Below are 23566 nucleotides of genomic sequence, written 5' to 3'. Positions count from 1 at the left end.
GCAACTTTCTCATATTTATGTTAGAACACGCAAGATACTCACCTGGTTTAAAAAATTCAAAATGTATAAACATTGTAAAATACTAAAAAGGTACAAAGTATATAGCCCAGCTCCCAGTTGCTATCCTAGGAGAGGAGGCTTGCAGAGATATTTTAAGCATATGCAAGTAAATATTCTTTCTCCTTTTGTTCTCTCCTTCCTCCCCTTTTTTTCTTCCCTTTGCTTCTTTCCTACACTGTCCTTTTTCCTTCCCTCCTCCCTCCTTCCCTCTCCCTCTTTTCCCTTCCTTCCTTTCTTATGTTGAACACATTTAGCAAAATAAAACTATACTCATTGTTCTTTTCCTTAAATTTTTTTCAATTAACAATATATTTTGGAGATCTTTCCACAACAATATATGACTGACCTTGCCATTTCTTTTTACAGCTGTATGCTATTTCCTTGACTAATATGAGAACATATCAAATAGTTCTCACAAGGAACCTTGGACATAATGTCATTTCACTAATGCACAAGTGTATTTGTGGGGCAAATTCTTAAAGGTGGAAAGGCTGAGCTGAATGACATATGCAGTCAGAACTATAATAGATATTGCCAAACAACCAAAGGTCACATACTTGGTTTGATCATTAAGGAGTGCCTTGGGACTCTAGTTAAAATATCCAACAATGACAGTATCGGAATGATTTCTACAGTAACAGGAGTATCCGGTTTTCAGTTTATTTGTCATTTTCAAGTTATTCATGTTTTGGTCTCTTTCCTTTGCACACATGATCAAAGGTTATCTGCTGAGTACAAAAGCAGAATGAAATCCAGGGAGTATGGAGTTTAAAGACACATAATTTGTAAATAGAAATGCCTATTGTACTCCACCTATGTCTTCTTTCATCTTCTTGATCATTTTGGCCACTGATGTTCAAAGCAAATCTGTCTTCAATATAGTTACTAAATTCTGTAGGACTTGAATAATCTTTTTGCATGCTTTTATAAGCTGGAATTAGAGACAGCAACACAATTCAGCCTCTTGCTGTGGAAACCACAAACTTCTAAAGGGCATCCTGGACATCACTTCATAGAGAACAAGCTCTGTCCCCTGGGCGCCTTGAAGACTACCCATGTGACTTGTTGCATTATGTGACCTTCGGCAGTAAACTTAAATTTAAACCAGAGACAAAACAGGGTTTTTCGCCTTTTACCAATTGAAATCCCTCTAATTTCTGTGAGAGCACTCTTCCCATTATTACCACCACTCCCCACACAGGTTTATCATCTAAACATTCCTGGTTTCAAACCCATGTGAAATGGGTCAACTTGCCCCAAAGACCATTCGACACGGGCCAAGTAGACCAAAGGGTAATAGTTTTTACCTTAAGGAAGTAGATGGAAAGAAAGAATGCTGGTTGGCTCTTTGTCTTCAAAAAGTTTACCTAAAAAAAAAAAAAGTCTACCTAATATGCAAAGGATCATGAGAACCTGCCTGTTTACCTTGTGGTGACCATCAGGCAAAGAATCCCCAGATGAAGATAGTTTTGTGGTATTATGCAGTGTGGTGAAATGCGTTGTGTGATGCAAATGTTGCCCAGGGATGTTCATGAGTTGCGTTGAGGGAGTGAGCGGGAACAAAGTGAGTTTATGATGTACACGTTTTGTTTTTCATACCTCTAACATGGCAGTGCACTCAATGACTGAGCAGGGAAATTAGCGATTTTCACCTACTACTACAGCTCACTGCTTCCTTTCTTGCCCAGGAAGACAGCTAATCTGGAAGTAATAAGAGAGCAAAGTAGCTAGAAATGTCAAGTTGTTTTATATAAAAGGATGATGCTGCATGTTTTAAATAAAAGCATGATCTTGCATGATGGCATGATGACGATGCTTACCCAGCATTTTGTTAGCCAGATCTTGCAGCGACTTTGGCCTGGGGCTCATGAGAATGAGGGTCAGCCTAGGCCTTAAGTCTCATGTGTGATACAGGAGCCACGGTTCCTTTGAGAGGCCAAAGACTGGTGGGATCCCAAAGAAATGCTGAAGACCATCTTCTGTAATTAATCTCTGTCCTATGCAGAGAAAGAGGTAAGTTGAATAATGAATATAATCATAGGAACCATTGTAAATGACAGAGAAGCAAAAAGGTCACTCCAAAAAAACAAAGAAAGGAGGTGAATCTAAAGCACTTTAACAGGAGAAAGAATAGAAGGAGGTGGCTATGATTTTGACCAGGTGGGGAGACCAAGGACTGCTGGCCCCTTGTGAATAGTTAAGAGCATAAAGGGGCACCAGGGCGGCTCAGTCGTTAAGCATCTGCCTTCGGCTCAGGTCATGATCCCAGGGTCCTGGGATCAAGCCCCACATCGGGCTCCCTGCTCCACGGGAAGCCTGCTTCTCCCTCTCCCAGCCCCCTTGCTTGTGTTCCCTCTCTCACTATGTCTCTATCTGTCAAATAAATAAAATCTGAAAAAAAAAAAAAGAGCATAAAGGGGCCTGTTACGATGAGCCTGAGACAGGAGGTTATGGTTTTTTAAGTTTTGTAAAGCCAAGAAGTGAGTGAAATGCTTTGGCGTGAAGTTTGTAAAGAGTAAGGGAATACCCGGGAGCATATTGGGCTTCACCGTAACCGGGACCTCAGTGTCTCACGGGCAGGTGTGTTTGCTGTAGTCCACACACCACAGCCTCTCTGGAAGCCTCTGCTGTCCACAGAGCTTGACAGCTGAGCAGGTCCAATGACAGCGACAACAGCAAACAATTGAGGTTGCTGGCTCAGAGAAGAGGGATACACAATCACTACCCTGGAGGAAGAATGTCTGGCCCGCCCCCCCCCCCAATGTGGCTCACCTCTCTCCCTTCTTCCTGGGCAAGGCAGAGGGGTGACCGAGTTATCTCTTGTTCTGTTTCTCACGGGGGGATTCATGGGCCCAAACTGTTCAAGCTAACTTCTCTTGTAAGAGGGGCTCTGAATCATGAGAAAATCACATATGGTTTCATTTCCAATGACATCTGGAAAGCAAAGGGTCAAATATCATCTCGTAGAGATGTCCTGGTGAACACAGGGAATGAGCTGACTCCGTTCTCTTTGAGAGATTAGTAGGGAGTGAAATAGGCTTGCTGGGGATGGAATTTTAGTGAGGAATTAGAATAATGTTTCTTTTCCTTTACTCCCTTTCTCAAATTACCTCTAAAAGGAGGTGTAAGGACACAGAAAAAAATAGGAAAGGAGGGCCGAAGGAGCTCCCAGAGTGAGCACAAGAATTTCAATAAAATTACAACCTTCCAAAAAGAACTGAACATTTTTTTTTACCTCATTTAACTACTTGTCTCATGTCTCAACACTGAGTGGATTCTAAATTAATAGTATACATTTAGAGAATTTAGAAATAACGTCTATACCTTTATAGCATGTTGTCTCTCAAGGCATAATAATTTTCATCTAATTTTACATGATCTAATAACATAAGCCTTGTCACATTCACACAAATGAACATCAAACTGGGAATAAAGAAAGCATGTTCTTGTTAAAATAGAAGCAATTTATATCCAGTTCCTACCCTCCCCAGAACTGGCACTGAGAACTGTGATAGCAGGACAGAACGATGAAGCCAAATGCATACGCTCTCCCTCCCAGACATAGAACGAGTTCCCTCAAGTCTAATCCCCCCAGCAAGGGATCCCACAGTTTTCATTATTATACTACAAAAACATATGCGTAAGAAAAGAAAAAGAACATAAAGAAATGAGCAAAAGAGCTACAGAATTCAAAGAAAACACATTCCCTAGTTCATACCCACATCTAACTGCCGAAGAAATTTCAATGAAAATCAGATGTGATTTTCAGCATGCATTCTGCTTAAATAAAATATGAGTGAAATACAAGGGCTTCTCTATGTGGTGGTAACAGAATTTTCTTTTCTTTTATTGGGTTATAATTGTATAGAGTTATGTGAGGATTAAAATCAGATAACATTTGTAAACTGCTAAAGAACTATATAAGTTTCTATCCCCAAGTTATGAAAATTAATTCTTACTGTTCAGGAGATGCAGATATGATTACAGAAGAGGAAAAAAGGATAGATTTTTTCACCTAATGGGTACCAACCTCAAGACATAAATTGGAAGTTGTATTTAAGAGAAAAGGAATTCCCATCAGCTTTTTTTCTTTCTTGGAATTTGTTGTTGTTGTTTTTCTAAAAGTAAATTCCAGAGAAAAGTAACCCAGTATGCGTTTCATGGAATACAAGTGGACAGAAGTACAGTGAAAAGAAAGGCCCTGCCCATCAGGTTCCAAATCTCTTAGAAAGCCCTGAGATCTGGGTAAAAGAATGAAATGAGGAAGGGAAGGAGTAAAGAATGGTAAGAGATAGAACTGGGGAGAGAGGACGAACAAAGGAGAGAAATCCAGCAAGCAAATGAATCTTGGCTTCTTACTAGTAACTTGCTCTTCCCCCGTGATACACACTGCAGCCCCGCGTCGCTATTTGGGAGTTAGCTCGCTTTTTAATCTGAGGCTTTGACTCCCTTTCATCTTTCTGAATTTGATCTAGTTCATCTTTACAAGGTGCTTAGGGACTGAGGACCGCAAAGACTCACTCTAAAAAGATTAAGATAAATAACAGGTTGGGGAAGGGTTTTTTTCTTTTTTTGACTTCAGACTTTTGAGAATATTTTTGCATTTATTCCTATTTAAAGCAAAATATAAGTCCTTTACAGGAGTTGAAATCCAGTATCATAATACTAGAAGGAAAGGCAATCTATTTTGTATTCATCTGCATGTGACAGCCAGACACATGGGAGTAAGAATGCCAACGAAACCCCAACCCTGTTCTTCCAAATGCAGTCATTCCTTCAATCAGTGTTCACTAAGCACCTATTATGTGTTGTGCATTCACTCTCCCAGGCCTGGGGATACAGCAGGAAACAAAACAGATGAAAATCCCTGCTTTCAAGGAACTGACATTCTTGGGGGTACGAAGGCTGGCAGCAAACTGGAGATGCCCAAGAGATAATTTACTTTAAATATTGTCATATATACTTACATAGGATAAGTCAAAGAGTAAGATGTAAGATATTTTTAAATTCTAGAATCATGAAATAAATGTTTTAAAAACTGTTGAACATTTGAGAAATTTGGCATATCTGTAAGACATAAATTTTACTAGTTTAAAAACAATTCTAAAATTATTTTGAGGAACAAAAACATGTTACACATTATGGTTTTTTTTTTCAGAAAATTTTAACTTTCATATTCAGCGATTGAAGTCTAAGTGAAAGTTGGATAAGGAAGAAAAAATATTTTTTCAATCTATTTCATAAGTGAGTGGGGAATTGGAGAGAAAATTCTTAAAAATATTTCCCCTAACTTTTCTAGTTTTATTTTTGTTATGTTCCTATAAAGTGTCTTGACTTTCATAGTTTTTCAGTAAATATATGTCGCACAATTATTTTGTGAGCATAACACAAAGTCTTGATTAAGAGAACACCGCAAATTCACTTTGGAAAAAAAACATTTTATTGGTTTGAAGATGAAAAGTAACCATATCATATGATTTACAATGACCTCTAATCTTTGAATCCTCAAGAACCCAAACTTTCCTTTAGGAAATGGGCAGTGTTGTGTTTGTAGCTTATTGTTCAAAATTTATTGGAAATGATGACATTGTTTTATTTTATAATCCATTAAAGAAGATAGTTATTATAAAATTGCTTCATTATTCTATTAATTCCAGAAATTCTACATTATTAAATTACTTAAAATATGAATTGGTCTTTTTTTTTTTTCTTTTGATGGCTTATCCTGATTTAATTGGCAGCACTTTCTTTTTTCTTTGTAGGACATAAAAGTAGAGAGACCTCTTACCTTAATGGCACCTTAAATTTGATGAAATACCCCCTGCAGTAGAAGCTGAATTTCAGTAACAAAATGACCCAATAATTCAGTGGCCCAAACAAGGTGGATATTGTTCTCCTCTCACTTGACAATCCAGAAGTGAGTGGTCCAGGTTATCTGGAGGCTCTGTTGCTCTGTGTGATCACTTAGGAGCCACCCAGGGCTCTCCCACCTTATTGCTCTGCCACCTTCTTCGCACAGTTGGAGGTGGGTTGTTGGCATGTCTGACTTCTAGCTCATGAGAAGGGGGAAAGAGAAGTGGAGAGCAAGCAATTTCCTTTTGCGCAAGTGAGACAGAGGGGACACATCTTGCATCCCATTGGTGAGAACGCTGTCACGCGGCCAGGGCTGCCGGACTGGTTGCTTATAGCCAGGTCCATGCAGTCAGGTGAATGACGTAGGCATTGCGACATAGCATGAGGTTGCTCTTGACCTAATGAGATGACAGAAGGAGGATAATTTGCTTCTGGAGACAGTTGACTTTCTGCTTGGCAGAAAGCAAAAATGGGGATGAGGGGAGGAACTATTGTACACATTTTCCCAAAGAATTGCCAAGGGGTTCAATGTGATGAATGTCTATACTGGTATTAGCCACCTTTTGTTGGGAGACAAAGTAACCCAAACTTGCAGCTTACAACAACAAACATTTACTGTCTCATAGTTCCTGGGTGGGTCAGGAATCCAGAAGTAGCTTGGCTAAATGTCTCTGGCTCAGGGTCTTTTGCAAGGTTGCCATCAAGTTGTCAGCTGGGGCTGCAGGCAACTCCATTTCCAAGATCCTGCTCCTGGCTGTTGGCTGAATTTGTCAGCTCCTTGCCACATGGACTTTTCAATAGGGCAGCTCACAACATGGCAGCCAGGCATCCCTCAGAGCAAGTGAGGTAGACAGTGAAAGAGAGCAAGAGAAGGTGTAAGATGACAAGTCACAGTCTTTCCGACTGAATCTCAGAAGGGACATCACATCCCTTTTGCTCTCTTCTGTGTCAGAAGTAAGTTATTTGCCCAGCCCACACTCAAACAGAGGGTATTATACAAGGGTATGAATGTTAGGAGGGAAGGATCATTTGGAGCCATCTTGGAGGCTGTCTACCACGGTACTCCACAGAGGAATCTGTATCATTAGATGTTTTTACAAAAATTTGTCATGCAAGAAAGAGGCATTCACCTGCCTGAAGGTAGAAACTGATGCCATCTCCCGAGTTCCTTTACCCCTATGATTACATTCTCTGCAATGAAATGAGTTCTTTCTATTTTCTTGGTAAATTCTCTCAGACACGCTATGGCAGTTCAAACATTATTTCCTCTGTTGTCACACAGGGTAAAAGTCTGACTAAACTCTCTCTGAGCAGTATAATATAGTTGTTTAGAGACAGACTGCTAGGTTTTGAATCCCATTCCTTAACTTACTAGCTTATTGATGTTTTGTATCCATTTTCTCATCCCAAGAACAGGGATAATATTTCTACTTACCTCATAGCATTGTTATAAGGACTAAATGAGTTAAGGACTTAGTACAAACTAAGGTACATATTATAATATCAATACATATGAGCTAACTACAGAAATTTGATCTGTCCTTTAACTATTGAGAACTTTGTTGGGAAAAGGCAGCTAAGCTTTCTTCATATGAGATTTCCTCTATGTCAGCCACTTGACATTTTCTCTTCCCTGACTTCCTAAAATGAGTCTACATCTAATGGTATGACTCGAACACCTAAGCTTAGTGGCAAGATAATGTATGTGAGTATAGAACCAGCCAAGGAGATGGGGACTTCAATCTTCTATTGTCATATTCTAAGGCTATGTCAGGCCTTTCATCCAGTTTTAATCTATTTATGTTTTGGAAATTATTTCTTGGATAGTAATCTTTTCAATCTCCACAAAACAGCTAGAATTCAAATTAGAAAAATTCCTTTGATGTCTTCTTAGTTGATTCTTTGTAGCCTTTGATATTTTTGTTCAAAAAATCATTTTTATTCTAGAAAAATTAGTGAAAGACGTAAAAACAGAGATAAAGAAAAAGTTAAAAAGATACGCTGAAAATGGCAATAGTTGATTTTTAATAGCTTTATATTTTTAATTTAAAAAATCATGCTTATTCCAGAAAAAGCAAAGTAGGTAAAAAGGTAAGTAAGGGGTGCCTGCATGGCTCAATTAAGCGTCAGTTAAGCGTTTGACTCGATTTCAGCTCAGGTCATGATCTCAGGGTCCTGAGATCAAGCCCCACATCTGGCTCCACACTGACCATGGAGCCTGCTCAAGATTCTCTCTCTCCCTCTCTCTCTGCCCCTCCCACTACTACTCTCTCTCTCCCTCTCAAAAAAAAAATAAATAAATAAAAAATAAAGGTAAAAAAATAAGAAAAATTTTTAAAAAGGAAAAGGAAAGGAATTACACTGATAATCCTTTATCCATAGAGAAGTGTGACTAACATATTTGAGTCTATAATGGGCATTTTTCTATGTGTACAAAATATAATAATATGCACATAATTTTGTAATCTGTGCTTTTTTTTTACTCAAAGACACACTGTGAGCAAGTTGATTTACTCCAAACAGAAGTAAACCAACGGATGGGAATAACCTGTATACGACATAGAAGTGAAGAAGGGGAATCAATTCAGAGAGAACAGGGAGGCGTGGAGAATAATAAGACTGGGAATGGGCTGCAGAGTAAAGAGAGGGAACTCCTTTGGTTACCTGGGAAATGCTGGCTTGGCTCTTCTTTCCCCTGGCAAACAGAGATGCCTGCAACAGCTCACGCTTTACCCCGGGACCGAGAGACACAGCCAGCAAGGAAACCAGTGGCAGACTTTCTTCATGCTTACGTGTTGTGCATCTGGTGACTACCTTGTGTGTGGAAAGGGGTCCTCAAGAATACATTCTGAACACCTCATCTATGTACTTGCAGAATTCATCTTCATAAAGACTCCATCGATGTTTCATTTGGGGACTGAACTAAAAGAACCAATACGTATTAAAATATATCTTTTTCTTCTAAGAATATCGCTCAAGTTGAAATCCATATAATCAGCTAATATGACATTTTTCCAACCTGAATAAAGATACTAGTCTATTAAACTTGAGCTTAATAGTATATTTTCAATGAAAAGTAACTAATCCAACATTCACATTTGGCAATTTAATTTAATTTAGTTGACCAAGGAGAAAAAAATAGAAAAAAAAAAATCCCCACAAATCACTCATTTCAAGAATAAAACAGATATTATTATTCTATAGACACAAAGCAATACGAAACTGTTATAAAGAATTCTGTGATGGCAAATTCAGCAACTAGAGAAGCCAAATGGGTTGGATTCTAATTAAAAACTGGATGCACAGAAAGGAGAACATTTATTTGTTTTAGACCAGAAGAAACTGAAAGGGAGAGGAAGACTAAAAGGCCAGGAACAACGGAAGGATCTCATTCTGAATGACTTCCCAAGAAATTAAACAATAGGTCATTGGCCTGGAATGAAGTAGGAGGAAGGCTGGGTATAAAAGGAAAACAGGAATTATTTTTCCAACAGCTAAGACTAGATTTCCCTCTTTAATGTAGAGGCAACTGATTACTGAGATTAAAAAAAAAAACGTGGGGGAGCCTGGCTGGTTCAGTGGGTGGAGTGTTTGACTCTTGATCTTGAGGTTGTAGGTTTGAGCCCCACCTTGGGTGTTGAGATTATTTTTTTAAAAGATCTTAAAAAAAAAAAAGCAGAAGAGTCACCTTTACATAATCCTTATAGGATTGAGGATACAGACAATCTCATAAAAATTGGATGAGGAAAACCTTCCTCCCAGGGAGCTATTACCAAAGATATCACTAGCAAAATCTTGCAGGACTTCTGGCATCTAAGCAACACAGTATCATATTGCAGCCTGCTTTTTTTTTTTTTTTTTTTCTCCTGCTGAAACATTGTCATTAGAGGTTTGGATTTTATAATTCTATTCTGTTTCTGAAATGATTTCTGAGGGCTTTTTACAAACAAGGCAGCTTTTTAAAGAAGTCAGTGTCTGGGTGCTAAAATGAAAGCTCAAAGTTTGTATTTTCTACAGATCTAGCCGACAGGGACATTTCCATCACCTGGTTGCAGTATTCCTAAATGCCTAGTGGTAAGTGTATTTTAATTAACGGAATCTAAATCTGAGACCCACATTACCCATTTCATTAAAACCCCTTACTTTACAGGTGAGAAAGTCACACAGCTTCTCTCAGCTCATAGATGTTAAGTGATTGGCACAACGTCACATAACTAGTTAGTGACAGACCCATAATTTAGAAGTCACATCATGGGGACACCTGGGTGGCTCAGTCGGTGAAGCGTCTGCCTTCGGCTCAGGTCATGAACCCAGGGTCCTGGGATCGAGTCCCGCTCGGCAGGGAGCCTGCTTCTCCCTCTGCCTTCCACTACCCCTGCTTGTGCTCTCTCACTCTCTCTCTCTCTGACAAATAAATAAAATCTTAAAAAACAAAAACAAAACAAAACAAAACAAAAAAAACCTGACTCGTAGATTTGTAGAAAAACAAATGGGCAAGACCATTAAAATAGCCCACACTGCTGCACATCAGCTTCTGACTCTGGGAAATCCAACACTGATTTAAAAAATGTAGGGTTTTCTCCTTGGTGGCCCTGCAACCCTATACTTCCTTTTTCTCAGGCAGCTCTGCCTTAAAAAATTACACATCTGGAGTACTCACGGGCTCAATGCACCAGATCTAAATCTTTTCCCACTCATAAATGGGCTCCCATAAGACCAGTGTTTTTCCAACTGAGGATCGTGACCCATTAGTGCACCATGAAATCAATTCAGTGGGTCATAACTGACGTGCTTTTTTAATTATATAAAATAGAGTGCATTCTCTCCTTTACCATTCGACCTCCGCTAATATTTCAGGCTTGAAGGGGATTTTCTTTGATTTATATTGGGTAGCCTTGAGAAGAGGTAATTTCTTTTCATTTTGATTTTGCTTGAGTTAACATTCATTCTCGGTTTAGTTTACTAGAATCACCATAAGTCCTGACCAAGAAAAGTCCCTTGCAGAGGATTCTTAAAAGAAGAGACCCTGCTTCCCTATGAACTGTTTATGTAATAATTAACTCAGGGTGCTGTAGTTGTCTTTCCAACTTGCTCCTTGCTAGGGGGCCTAGAAGCTAGGGACTTCTCAGGTTAATTGCCTCAGTTGAATTCCTGCCTCTTCTGTACAAGGCAGAGTCGAAGGGTCTCCTCAGCACCATAAGGGCTCTTTGAAGCTTTAGCTGCCAGAAACCATGGGTCTGAGAGGACAAGAATCAGCTGGAGTTCAAGACTTAGTCCCACTACCTCCCCAAATGGAAAACCGCATTGAAATATTTGTCCTCTGTGCTTTGTTCCTAAAGCAAACACTATTTAGCTAAGTATGGTGTAAAGGGTTGCCATTTGCCACAACTGATAAATAAACTGGTAACCACAATGATGAGGGAGAAGTGGGGGTATTTTGTGGTCTTGGGGGGAATTCAAAGCTCTCTTTCATTGGAGACAGGCTACAAAAGACAAAAATCATCAAAACAAGGAAATAAATTGTTTTCTTAGAATAGAAGCTTTGTTGGCTGCCGTGGGGGAGTGCATTTTTATTTTTAGATGATTGCTCATTAGCAGGTAGGAGAATGTGTTGCATTATTTTTCTGATAAAGAGATTAAGGATGGAGGTACACCTCAAATTTCCTTTTCTCTCTTTTTTTTAACTTAAAATTTGTATTAAAAATTGAATGTTAGAGCCTAATAAGTATGGAAAAAATAGTCAGATGACTGGATGTTCCTGGTCAAAGCAAATTTAAAAGGGACAAAATTTAAGAACAAATTACTAAATAAATGATGCTGTGGGTTCAGATGAATGTAAAAGTTTAGTTGTGTATAATAGTTGCAGTTAATCCAGAAGAACCCAGTTTTCTATTCTGATCTTACAAGTCTTTTCTATTTATGTAAGCTTTTGGTTTTATGAGGATTTGTTGAAATTTGCTTTATTTGTGCCTACAGACATACAGATTAGTGTTAAAGAATTACACCAAATAATTTTCACAGTATCTATGAATCAGGGGCATACCTAAATTTACATGTAGTTGTCTAAAACACAAAAATATGATCTTGGCGATATTTCTATATGTTATCCATGTTTACCAGATGTATTCAAAAAGAAAAATAAACTAGAAAGAAAAAGTTTTTGAAGTTCCATTTATATTAAAAACTTTTTGAATCATCTATAGTTGAAATACGATTGTAAACTACTTGGGACTGTGGTAATGTAGGTAGCATGATTATCTAAAATGACCAGAAGTCATCTATAATGACATCTACAATATCCATAATTTGAAGGAATCTTAAATTTTTTTCCAATATAAGATGCTCGAGGTTTAAAAAGGAAAAGTCATTGCTAACTTTGTCCATATATACCCTCAATAATTTTATAGACTTATGTAATTACTCTTTTCAGTTCCTTTTAATCGGGAGATTTAAGCATCTCATATTTTTGCTTATTTGTAAAAATGCGTATATAACATTTTGGTGTATATTTTTTCAGTCTTTTTGTACATATAATATTTACATATTTGCATAAGGAATATGTATATATTTATGATCATACTTGATTTATAGTTTCTTGAAAATATATTGTAATTATTTGCCCGTATCAGTGAAAATTGTCAAAAATGTAATTTTAAGGGCTCTATTTCATCATGTGGATCTGCCCTAGTTCGTTTAATCATTCTGCCATGTTACAGGACAGTTAGTTGTTTCCAACCTTGTTTTAAATCATGTGTGATGAATGCATTTGTTTAGGAATTCTTGGCTTTTTCTCCTATTAACTTTTTAGAAAGAATTTCAGACAGTGAAAATACTGGGACAAAGCTATTTTCCCCGTTGATTTAAGATACTTTATTTATCATATGCTAGATTCTTAGGTATTATGATCAGCACCAAGGCCTATACATTCTGTTACATTGATTTATCCATTGATTTTACCACTATATTAAATTTTTATATAAAGTTTTAACATCTAATAAAGCAAGTTCCTCCTTAGCTACTCTTCCCCCCTTTTTTGTGCTCCCATAAAATTCATGGCTAAGCTCATCTCTTTAGTGTTCTAAAAAAAGTTTAGAATAATTTTTAATGTTCTAAAACCATGCAATTTTTTAAGGAGGTGGGATTTTTATTGGAATTTGGATAAACATGTAAATTAATTTGGGGGAGAATTAATATTTCTATGATATGTCTCTTCAAATAGCAAAACTTTCATTTGCATTTCAAAAAATATTTGTGGGGTTATTTTTAACATAGGTCTCACACACTTCTTGATAAAGTGTTAGTGGATTGTTTTACTATTAGATTGTTAGATTTTTGTTATGCTTTATATGTTTATTATTATAATTATTGTATAACCACTTATAACTGAAATAACTTTGTTAATTATTAAATGGATTATCTTGGATTTTCTCAGAAAATATTATCTACAAATTATGATTAACTTATTCAATGACAAATATTTATTAAGCCTCTACTATAAGCCAGCCAAACCTTCTAAGCACTGGGCACACAATACTGAGAGGGAGTGGGAGTGTAGGTTATGGGGGTTATGTTTCTAGCAGGAAAGAACAATAATCCAAGTTTTATTAGAATGACATCTAAATTAGGATAGAGAGTGCTTACAGTAAGTGAACAAAGAAGAGACATATAAAATAACAAGGGTGGGTGCTGAAATTTTAGATAGAGCAAAAAGCCTGATCAGAAAAGTATCTACTGAGTAAAGAAGTTGGAGTCAATCAGGAAGAGTAGTAGTCAATAAGATTTTAAAAATATATAATGAGAGGCCAGGTAATTGGGGTCTTTATGAGTCATAGTAACACTCCGGAGTTTTTCTTTGGAGTGCGTTGGAAAGATATTGGAAGATTTTGAGCAAAAAAAAAAAAAAAAAAGTAATCTGAAATGCTTTAAATAGTTCTGGTTTTGGCGGCTGTGGTGAGAACAGATTTAAGAGGATGGAAGCAAGGAGATCCGCTGGACGGTAGAGCAGAAGCTGTCATTCTCCGGTCCACAGAGTCTTGGTTCACTTCCAGAGGCACCTGTAGGGCTCTCATGTATACTGACTACTTCCTGTTTCTCTGCCTGATAACAGCAGCGGGGAAGTACCAGGGTGCTACACTTAGAATTGACCCACCAAGAATGGCATGGGAGTTGGTGCATAAAGACTCTGGTTTCTCTCAGTGGGACAAGTCTGAGCTGTGTTCTGCACAATCTCTCAGAGGGTCCCCAGCAGAACCAAGCTCCCACGTCCCAGAGCAGACTCTCACTCTTTAATGAAGCTCCATCCACTGTCCCTGTTCCATTCTCCATCTACTCGCCATGCCTCCTGGGAGCACGGAAAAAGAGGAATTACACCATTTTTGGTGTAATTTGGAGGAATCCAAACGAAGATAGGTACTATAATAATATTATGTTATGTAATCCAGGCAAGACAGGATAACAACTTGGACCACAGTGTATTCTTAAAGTGGGGATAATTGATCTAATGCTGATTATACTTTATAGAAGAGCTGAAAGGATTTGCTGATGCATTTAATGTAAAATGTAAGAGAGAAAGAGGAATCAAGATGACTGAGCAATTGGAAGGATAAGGTATCCATTAACTAAAATGGGATAGCGTAATCCATCTGGAAGAAACCTAGTACACAGTGTGAGGTAGGGTTGTTTTTAAAAATATGAGTATCCAGTTGACCCAGCACCATTTACTGGAAAGACCTTCCTATATAGATGGTACTGCAGTATCCTTTTTGTCAAATATCAAGTGACTTAAATGTGTGGGTATTTGTCTATGCTTGCTATTCTCTTCCATTAGCCTATTTGTCCATTCTTACACAAATATCCCACCTTCTTATTTTCTGTAAATTAAAAGACGTCATTATATTCATCAGTGTAATTCCTCCAGGACTGTTCTTCTTGAAGATTGCTTTTTATAACTTTATAATGTCTTCAAAGTTCATAATGAGTCCTAATATCCAGCATGGAATTCCCTTAACTCTGTTCTTCTTGAAGATTACTCTTACAACTTTATAATAATTTTATTAATGGTGTAATTCCTCTTTTTCTGTACCCCTTGAGGTTACTCTTAGACCTATTCAATTTTGTAAAAATTTAGAAACAGCTTATCACTTCACACACACACATACACACACACACACCTGATATTACTAGAATTATGTTGACTCTTTAAATCAATTTGGGGAGAACTGACATTTTTATAGTATTGAGCTTTGTAACCAGAATTTTTTTAAGAACGCGCGTCTTAAACTCACGACCTGAGATCAAGACCTGAGCCGAAATCAAGGGTCAGATGCCTAACCAACTGAGCCACCCAGGGGCCCGGCAAGTGATACTTCTTGATAGGGTGGCCAGAACAAAGTGCTACTGATGTGATAGGCTCACATGCCCTCAAGAGGCAAATGAACTCTTGTGTCAACTGTTAGACAAAGATGCTCTGACTGGGATGGGAGCTACAGGTGTGGATGAGGGTGGAGGGATCAGGCATGAGAGTTGATGCCAAGGAAACTGGGGATGGAAAGGAGTGATCAGTGTGAACTCAGAAACTAATGGGAAAAGAATGGGAAGCTGTGATGAATCAGGGAACCAGAGAACAGATGAGGGAACTCTGAGAACTAAATTGATTTGTCTAATGAATAACAGAGCCAGTCAGATACAGAGCCCAAGAAAAATACAGGGGCCAAGTTTGTCAGAAGAACCAAAGATTGGGATCCTCCTCATGAATTGCGTCTAATGCTGGGTCCATAGGGCAGGGGCTCTTTGCCGCATATGCCTGACCTGAAATTCTCGCCAGTGTTCCCATGGTTTACAAGTCTACTGGAGTGAATCAGGGCTTTATTCATTCCATTGATCAATCATGAATGTAAGTATGGATGCTTCCCTGCTTCTAACAGGTCACCTAAATATTGCTCAGTTTCAAGGACTCTGAGGTTTTTTCCGTGAAACAAGCAATTCTTTTTCTTTTTAAGACGGTCCTTTCTCTGGGACGCCTGGGTGGCTCAGTTGGTTAAGCGTCTGCCTTTGACTCAGGTCATGATCTCAGGGTCCTGGGATCGAGTCCTGCATTGGGTTCCTTGCACAAAGGGAAGTCTGCTTCTCTCTCTGCCCCTCCCACTGCTCATGCGCGTGCTCTCTCTCTGACAAATAAACAAAATCTTTAAAAAAAAAAAAAGATGGTCTTTTCTCCAATCATAAGCCCTCCAATTGAAAACATGTTATTAACTTCCATTTTTCCCCATATTATTCTCTGTAATATGAGGAAAAAATCTAGTGGGATAAAGCTCTGCTTTATACTCCATTCTCAGCATGTATTATTTTTATAAACAATGAAAGCAGATTTCCCACCCTAACTACAATTATTTCAATAAGGAAACTTTTTTCCCTTTCATTTTTCAAAGTCTCCATTGCAGAGGCTGTGGTGTGTCGGAGACCAGAGGTATTCCTGTGCCAGACACCAGTTTGGCACACACAGGCTTCAGCTGTCAACTCGTCTGCAAGGAGATCTTGGCATTCTGCTCCATGCTCCCATTTCAGACTGGGTGTCACACCCTCCGCCTCCCCTTATTGGAGAGCAAGCTTGGAGGAAGCATCTGTCCTAAACCCAATCATGTGAGAGGTAGAATGAGTGGCAAGGTTTAACACTCATTATAGCTTTCTCTCCCTCAGCTCAAGACCTGCAGAATCCAGACAGTAAATCCCACCGCAGCATGTGCACGTGATGCCGAAGTCAACACACTCAGGAATTCTCAGGTGCATGTGATGGTTCACATCCTGCAACTTGATAAAATACTTGTAAAATCATTGTAAACTTTGTTTTTAAAAACTTATACAAATAATCAGGCATCAATCTTCCTAAAGCTGCTGGAATTTCAGGGAAATAAATCAGTCTTTTATCACTATTCCCCCAAATAATTGATATGTTAAAAAAACCTTACATTATAGTTTCACTGTTTCAATTACACCAATGGGAAGGTCTCATGGAAAACAAATGTAATCCAGTGTTGATAGTAAAATTAATAGGCCATGTGTTTGCCAGAAAAATCTTCATGTATTTTTGGGACCATATAATATAAAATAAGAGTTTGGATGATTCAGTCAATTATTTCATGGATTCAAATATAGTTCAGGTTATGTCATATTTCCAAAACAGAAAATCCTTGGTTTTTTTTTTTTTTTTTAGGATTTTATGTATTTATTTGAGAAAGAGAGCAAGAGAGAGAGCATGAGCAGGGGGGAGGGGCAAAGGAAGGGGGACAATCAGGCTCCCCGATGAGCAGGGAGCCCGACAATGCAGGGCTTGATCCCAAGACCCCAGTATAATGACATGAGCCAAAGGCAGATGCATAACCAACTGAACCACCCAGGTGCCCCGGAAAATCCTGTTCAATAGAACTTTGAAATAATGCAATTTCCATGGGAAGTGGGTCTATATATCCTGCCTCCATCCACACTGTGCAAAAGACATTACACTGCATCAGAACCAGCCATGGCAGAGCCTGAACAGATGGTTTTCCATGAAATTTGTTCCAGTAGTCTCTTCAAAGTCCTGCCTGCTCTTGGTCATCTCTTTACCACACTACCAGGTATTGGAATTCTCATCATTAGTATACATTGTTTGTACTAAGGCATTGTCCCCAAACTCTTAAAAATCACAGAAATCATGAAATCATGATTTCAGAAGTTAGTGTCAAGAATGGTGAAGAGTCTTAGATTTTGTCCTATTTGCATGCTAACAAGTTAGCCAGTCACAGTTTCTTGGATGCTGGCAGAACACAAGAGACTCTTGGGTCAGAGACAAAGGACAATTTATTAACCACAGACATAGCAGTGGTCGAAGTATCAGTATTTGCTCTGGTTCCTGAGCTCCAGTTCTCATAAGGCAACACAAGGAGGGCCAAGTGAGACCTGTACATGCAATGGGTACGTTAGAGGAGATGAACCCCAAGCTTAGAGAATCATAATATTTTGTAATGAGCAATAACTTTGTCTTCCCTTTGTTATGAAAGGAGACACTATCTTTATTATACTAGACAGTAAATAAACTTACCTTGCTCTAGAAGGAGACACCATATCTAATTTCCAAGGCTGTTTTCTGTGTACACAAAAGTGAAAAGATAGTTTTGAACAAAAGAATCTGTATTAACTATGTTTTGTTGTTTCTGTAACTTGATGCTTTAATATCTTCAAGACAGATGTCAACTACTTTAGGTGAACAGTTAGGGACTTGAGTTAACCACCTGGACTCTCCATACTGAGCCCTACATGAGTTTGCAAAGGTGTCACTTTTAAATGTACTTTACCAATCCCAGAGCATCCTTCCTTGCTTTGCTTCCTCCTTCCTGTGGAAATCACAATAGAAGTCTTTGCCTGCAGTTCTGCTCTCTCTCCTTCCCTGCCTCATGACTGACCCTGGTGTTTCTCCCTGGGGCCCTGTTCCTTGGGGAACAGTATCATAAACTTTCATGACTCCAAGACAGCTCTCTCTTTGATCTGTGTATGGTCTCACTATACCTAAATTAAGACCAAGTTATGATTAAAACACGGTCAGTAACTGTAGCTCACAAAACATGCAAACACATTAGAAATCCATGGAGAGTTATCTTCCAACAGATACTAACTGAAAGGCCATTGATTTAAATACCCATTAATGCCCAGATCCTTTCTTTCTTTTTTTTTTTTTTAAAGATTTTATTTATTTTTTGACAGAGAGAGAGGCAGGGAGAGAGGGAATACAAGCAAGGGGAGCAGCAGAGGGAGAAGCAGGCCTCCCGCAGAGCAGGGAGCCCGACGCGGGGCTCGATCCCAGGACCCTGGGATCATGACCTGAGCCGAAGGCAGACGCTTAACCGACTGAGCCACCCAGGCGCCACCGCCCAGATCCTTTCTAAGAGAACTCCCTACTCCCATAAAACAACTCAGTATGTCTTTTAAACACTTTTCTTCAAATACTCTTATGTCATCTGTGATTTTTATTTACTTGGCCTTCTCTTACGTCTTGAATGAGAACATCTATATTTGAAGGCATTTGCAATGTACATTGCACAAGCCTCTTCTCTGCTACTTTTCTCACTCCAAAAAGTGTCTTTGCATCATCTGATTATCTCTAGTTTCCTCAACCATCCTGGTGACATCCTGCTAGATGCAGTCTCCTTTGTCCATTTTTTAAATATACTACTCCAAAAATATTTTAGGTGCAATATAAATATATGGCCCTGAGTAAGTAGAATAAAGTAGAATAAACTTGTAACTACTTTTTTCTTTTTGCATACTATATGGACGTGTTAACTTATTTAAAAGGTACATCACACCTCTGATGATTAAGAATCAACTATTAACGGAAGTCATTAATCCTGTCTCTCCATAACTGATTCAACCTTTCTGTTTTTGCTTTAAAATACAGGCTTTTTATTTATTTCTGTAAAATTCAACCTTAGATTCATTTTTTTCTTTTGAGTCTCTGAAAAGTCTCTCAGATTCTGAAAACAAAATAAGTTATCATTCTAGCCTCAAAGCATCAAAAAATTTATTAAGCAAAATTTATATAACTTAATCCAAGTCCTTGATTAAAATGTGGGGCAGGACAGAACTGAGTATAGGGTCCTGTGCACTCAGTTGGAACCTCCCATCAGGTTTACCTTGAAGAATGTTCTTTAAACATAGTTGTTCAACACAAGCACCGATTTAACTAAACCTTCTTCTAGACCTTACTTGTTTAAAAAAATTCTAAATGGAAGTCTTTAGACACTGCATTTCTGTATTTTGTCCTTCTGTCAATTTTGCTAACTAAAGAAAAGAGGTATGTTATGACTTACTTTTATTGAATCCAGAATGTCAAGCAGTGGTCACTACTTCATTTTCTCCATCATCTAGAAATTTATTAATATATATATTTTAACATAATATATAATCTATGTAATTATCATATGCATATAATTATATTATATGTATATGAGTGTATATATGTATATGTACCCATGTAAATTGTATATATACATATAATTATATAATATTATATTGTACATAAATATATATTATATATTACTAAATTATATTATTATGTCATTAGTATTAATATAATATATAGTAGCACTCAGAACAGATGATTAGTCTATTAAATTATTAAGCTGCTATCTTGGGGAATGAGTTTTTACCACCATTATCAACAAAAATTTAGTAAATACATGTCATATGTTGCTTTGTTCTACAATTTGTCTTGAAGAAATGACATAAAGAAAAAACAATCTCATTAGAAAAGGAAATTCCAGGAAGCTTTTAAAGAAGGGAGAGGATTCGACAAATGAGTGTCAGAAGAAGGAAGGCATTGGTAAGGGGAACATGCCAAAGTGGAGAGAAAAAATAAGGTGAGGAAGAATACATTGCATCTAAGCCTTTTAATTCAAATCTAACTTACCCTTTTAGAATTACATTATTATTTTTCTGGCCACATTACTCTCTCTGCAATTGCTCTCCTGACGATCATTTGTGTTCCTAATCTCTATCTTTATTTCATGGTTTCCCATGTGTATATCTTGTCTGGTGTGTAATCCTGGTAGACAGCAATCATATCTAATTCTTCAGTATTTTGACCCCCTCCAGGTCCAGGACATAAAGGTCTCATTTTATATGCTCAGTGATAATTTTGGAATTGGAAATTTCAATTTTGGGAAATTATAAATAAGAGGTTGTTAAAGCTGGAAGGAATTTTGGACACAGAGAGCTAGAAAGATAGAATCACACAAGTTTCTACACATTCATTCACAAAATGCTTCCCTCTAGCCCTGTTGCTAGGATTGTCTTTCTTGGATATCCAAGATTGGTCTAAAATCTCTGTATGGGCTGCTAACAAGGCATCAAAGCCTATTATGATTGTTTGGTTTGTTGGAACCGGTTTACATATTAAGAAAGGTACACTTTGATCCCAGAGTCTGAATAATTCCTTCTAAGACCATGTGTTGGCTCTTACATAGACACAGACATAAACAAATTCATCCCAGAGAGTCAATGGAAGTTTTCCTTAGATACTGAAGTATATTTAGGGGCTGATGGCATATATTTAGAAGGATATCTTTCCTAATTCTTTTTATTAGCAATTGGGATAGTGCCAAAATTCTCAAACTGAAAGTCAGCATTTCATTAAAATGACCCAAAGAGCAAATAAAATTTTTTCAATATCTCTGGGAAGAACTAGCTGTGATATATTTATAAGCAGAGTTAACCAGAAGGCACAGCTTCTTTGATGATGGCCCTGGTCTAAGCTCTCTAATATGACTCATGGAAACAAGCAGCAGTTGTGTGCATGGCTTCCCCAGCTGGGCTTAAAAAATCCCAAAGAACTTATATGTCAACCAGACCACAGTACGTCCCTGTCTTTCCACTTAATGATCATCAAGATCCAGTGCATTCTAAATGCAAATCTCAACCTGATTTATTTTTTAAATAATTCTTTATAAATTATTGGGATATTTTATTAATTTGTATTTTTTAGAGATTTTTGGGGTGAGGGTGGGGGGAGGAACACCATAATATCCATCCGTTGCCCATTTCCCATTAAAATTCTGGAAGTACATGGTTGAGGACCCTATAATACCTTCTTTACTTATGTTGACTACCCCAATTTTTAATTTGGAGGAGGAATTCTGGGTGATTTGGACGTATAGTAGCACAAAGACTATATTTTGCAGGAATTTTGTTTTGTAGTGGTATAAAACATTCAAACATCTCAGTCTAACTCTGTAACTTTTCTCTCACAAAAATCCCTGGAGAGTCTTTTTTCTGGAGCTTTTCCTCTTTGCAAATTTAATATTTGTCATCTATCCAGTGGCTATGCAAACAAGTAATATTTAAAAAATATGTTTTGAGTTTTTGGAGAAAATGGTGCTGGACAAGTATGTCATTTTGGAATTGACTTTTTTTTCCTCTCAGAAAGAAGGGAGAAGCCTGGCAGTTCTTCATACTTGAAAAAAAAATGGGGCAAGGGGAGTGGCTAAAATAGAAAAAATAGCCTATGCCGTTATTTTATGAACATAAGTCCCTCCTACCTGGGGCCACAGAGGCCCTAGAACACCCAGGTTTAAGGCAATTTGGAAATGAGGGAAGGCGTCTCCTTAAGCTAGCACTGCTCACTGCCTTATGTTATGCCGAGGCCAGCACCCCCGTGCAGATGTCCCAAAGGCTGCTTTTGGCTGCGACATCTGGAAGTCCAGCTGCTGCAGCGACCAAACCATTTTCTAGGTCAGCCCAGATGGAAAGGAAAAAATTAAACCCAATTTTATTTTTATTACCATAGAACTTCTGTTTTCTCCTTAAGTTTGGATAAAGAGCCAACTAGATCTTATTTAAAATATATGAAAACACCCAGTACCATGGGATGAACTTTCATATTCCAAGATCGAGCCTGGAACCCATCTTTTAAACCATATTATGAAACCCAGAAACTCTAGTTCATAATGAGAAGGAGAGTGTAGGGGAGCTGGTAGGCATCTCAAAAATAATCCAACAGTAAGTGCTCATGTGTTTGGTTTAATGGATTAAAATAGAAAAACATCAGGAAAATATATCAGCTGAACTTAGTTAATTTTTTTTTAATTTTGGAAAATTCTCTTTCATCTACCCTTACGAGTTTTCTCAATTTTTATTTATGTCATTTACTGATCTTTGAAGTGTTGCATTGGAAGCAAAACCATGTAGCTTTTGATGATTATTTCCATAATTTGGAGTTTGATCACTTGGGTCATTTGTCCCATTTTGACATGAAATGTTGTACTCCAGTGGCCTGTCAGAGGACAAAGCATAAACATTCCTCCACTCATCATCCTGAAGCCAGCCAGGTTTTTTGCACAATTTGCAGGGCCAGTAACAACAGCAAGAGGTATTCTCCACTAGTTAATAAATCCTTTCAAACTCCTACAGCAAGCCTGTCCCTACCCTGTCAACAAGCCCTTGGCAAATTTTAATCCAATTATTAAACTCAAGAATACATAATTACTAACTATGGTTATCTATTAAATATTACTCATAGTTAGCTATCATATGACTTTTTGTTGTTTATAATCTTTCGTTTGCAAATCGAATATGAACCTCTCAAAATCCTTCTGAAATATATTATCTTGATTCACCTGTATTAGTCAGCTCAGGCTGCCATAACAAAATACCACAGACTGGGTGGCTTGAGCAACAGAAATTTCTTTTGTCGCAGTTCTGAGACTAGACGTCCAAGGTCAAGGTGCCAAAAGGTTGGTTCTCAGTGAGAACTCTTCGGGCTTGCAGATGGCTTCCTTCTCGCTGTGCTCTCACATGGCCTTTGCTCAGTATGCATGTGGAGATAAGAGTGCTATCATGTCTCTTTGTCTTCTTATACCAGTCCTGTCAGATCAAGGGTCCAACCTCATGACCTTAATTGCCTCCTAAAAGACCCTATCTCCAAATAGAGTCACCTTAGGGATTAGGGTTTCAACATACGGATTGGGAGGAGGGGGCATGATTTAGTCCATGACACCACATTTTGCAGATAAGACAATAGACTGAAGACTAGAACTAGAAGTAAAGTGTCAGGGCCAGTATTGCTTCTACATTTTTGACCCCCTATTCCTTGTGTTGTTGCAATTCCTTTATGATGGGAAACAAT

The sequence above is a fragment of the Neomonachus schauinslandi genome, chromosome 8, assembly GCF_002201575.2.
Source record: "Neomonachus schauinslandi chromosome 8, ASM220157v2, whole genome shotgun sequence".
In the NCBI taxonomy this organism is placed as follows: domain Eukaryota; kingdom Metazoa; phylum Chordata; class Mammalia; order Carnivora; family Phocidae; genus Neomonachus; species Neomonachus schauinslandi.
The sequence above is the reverse complement of the archived record's forward strand: the minus strand, read 5'-3'. Positions refer to the sequence as shown.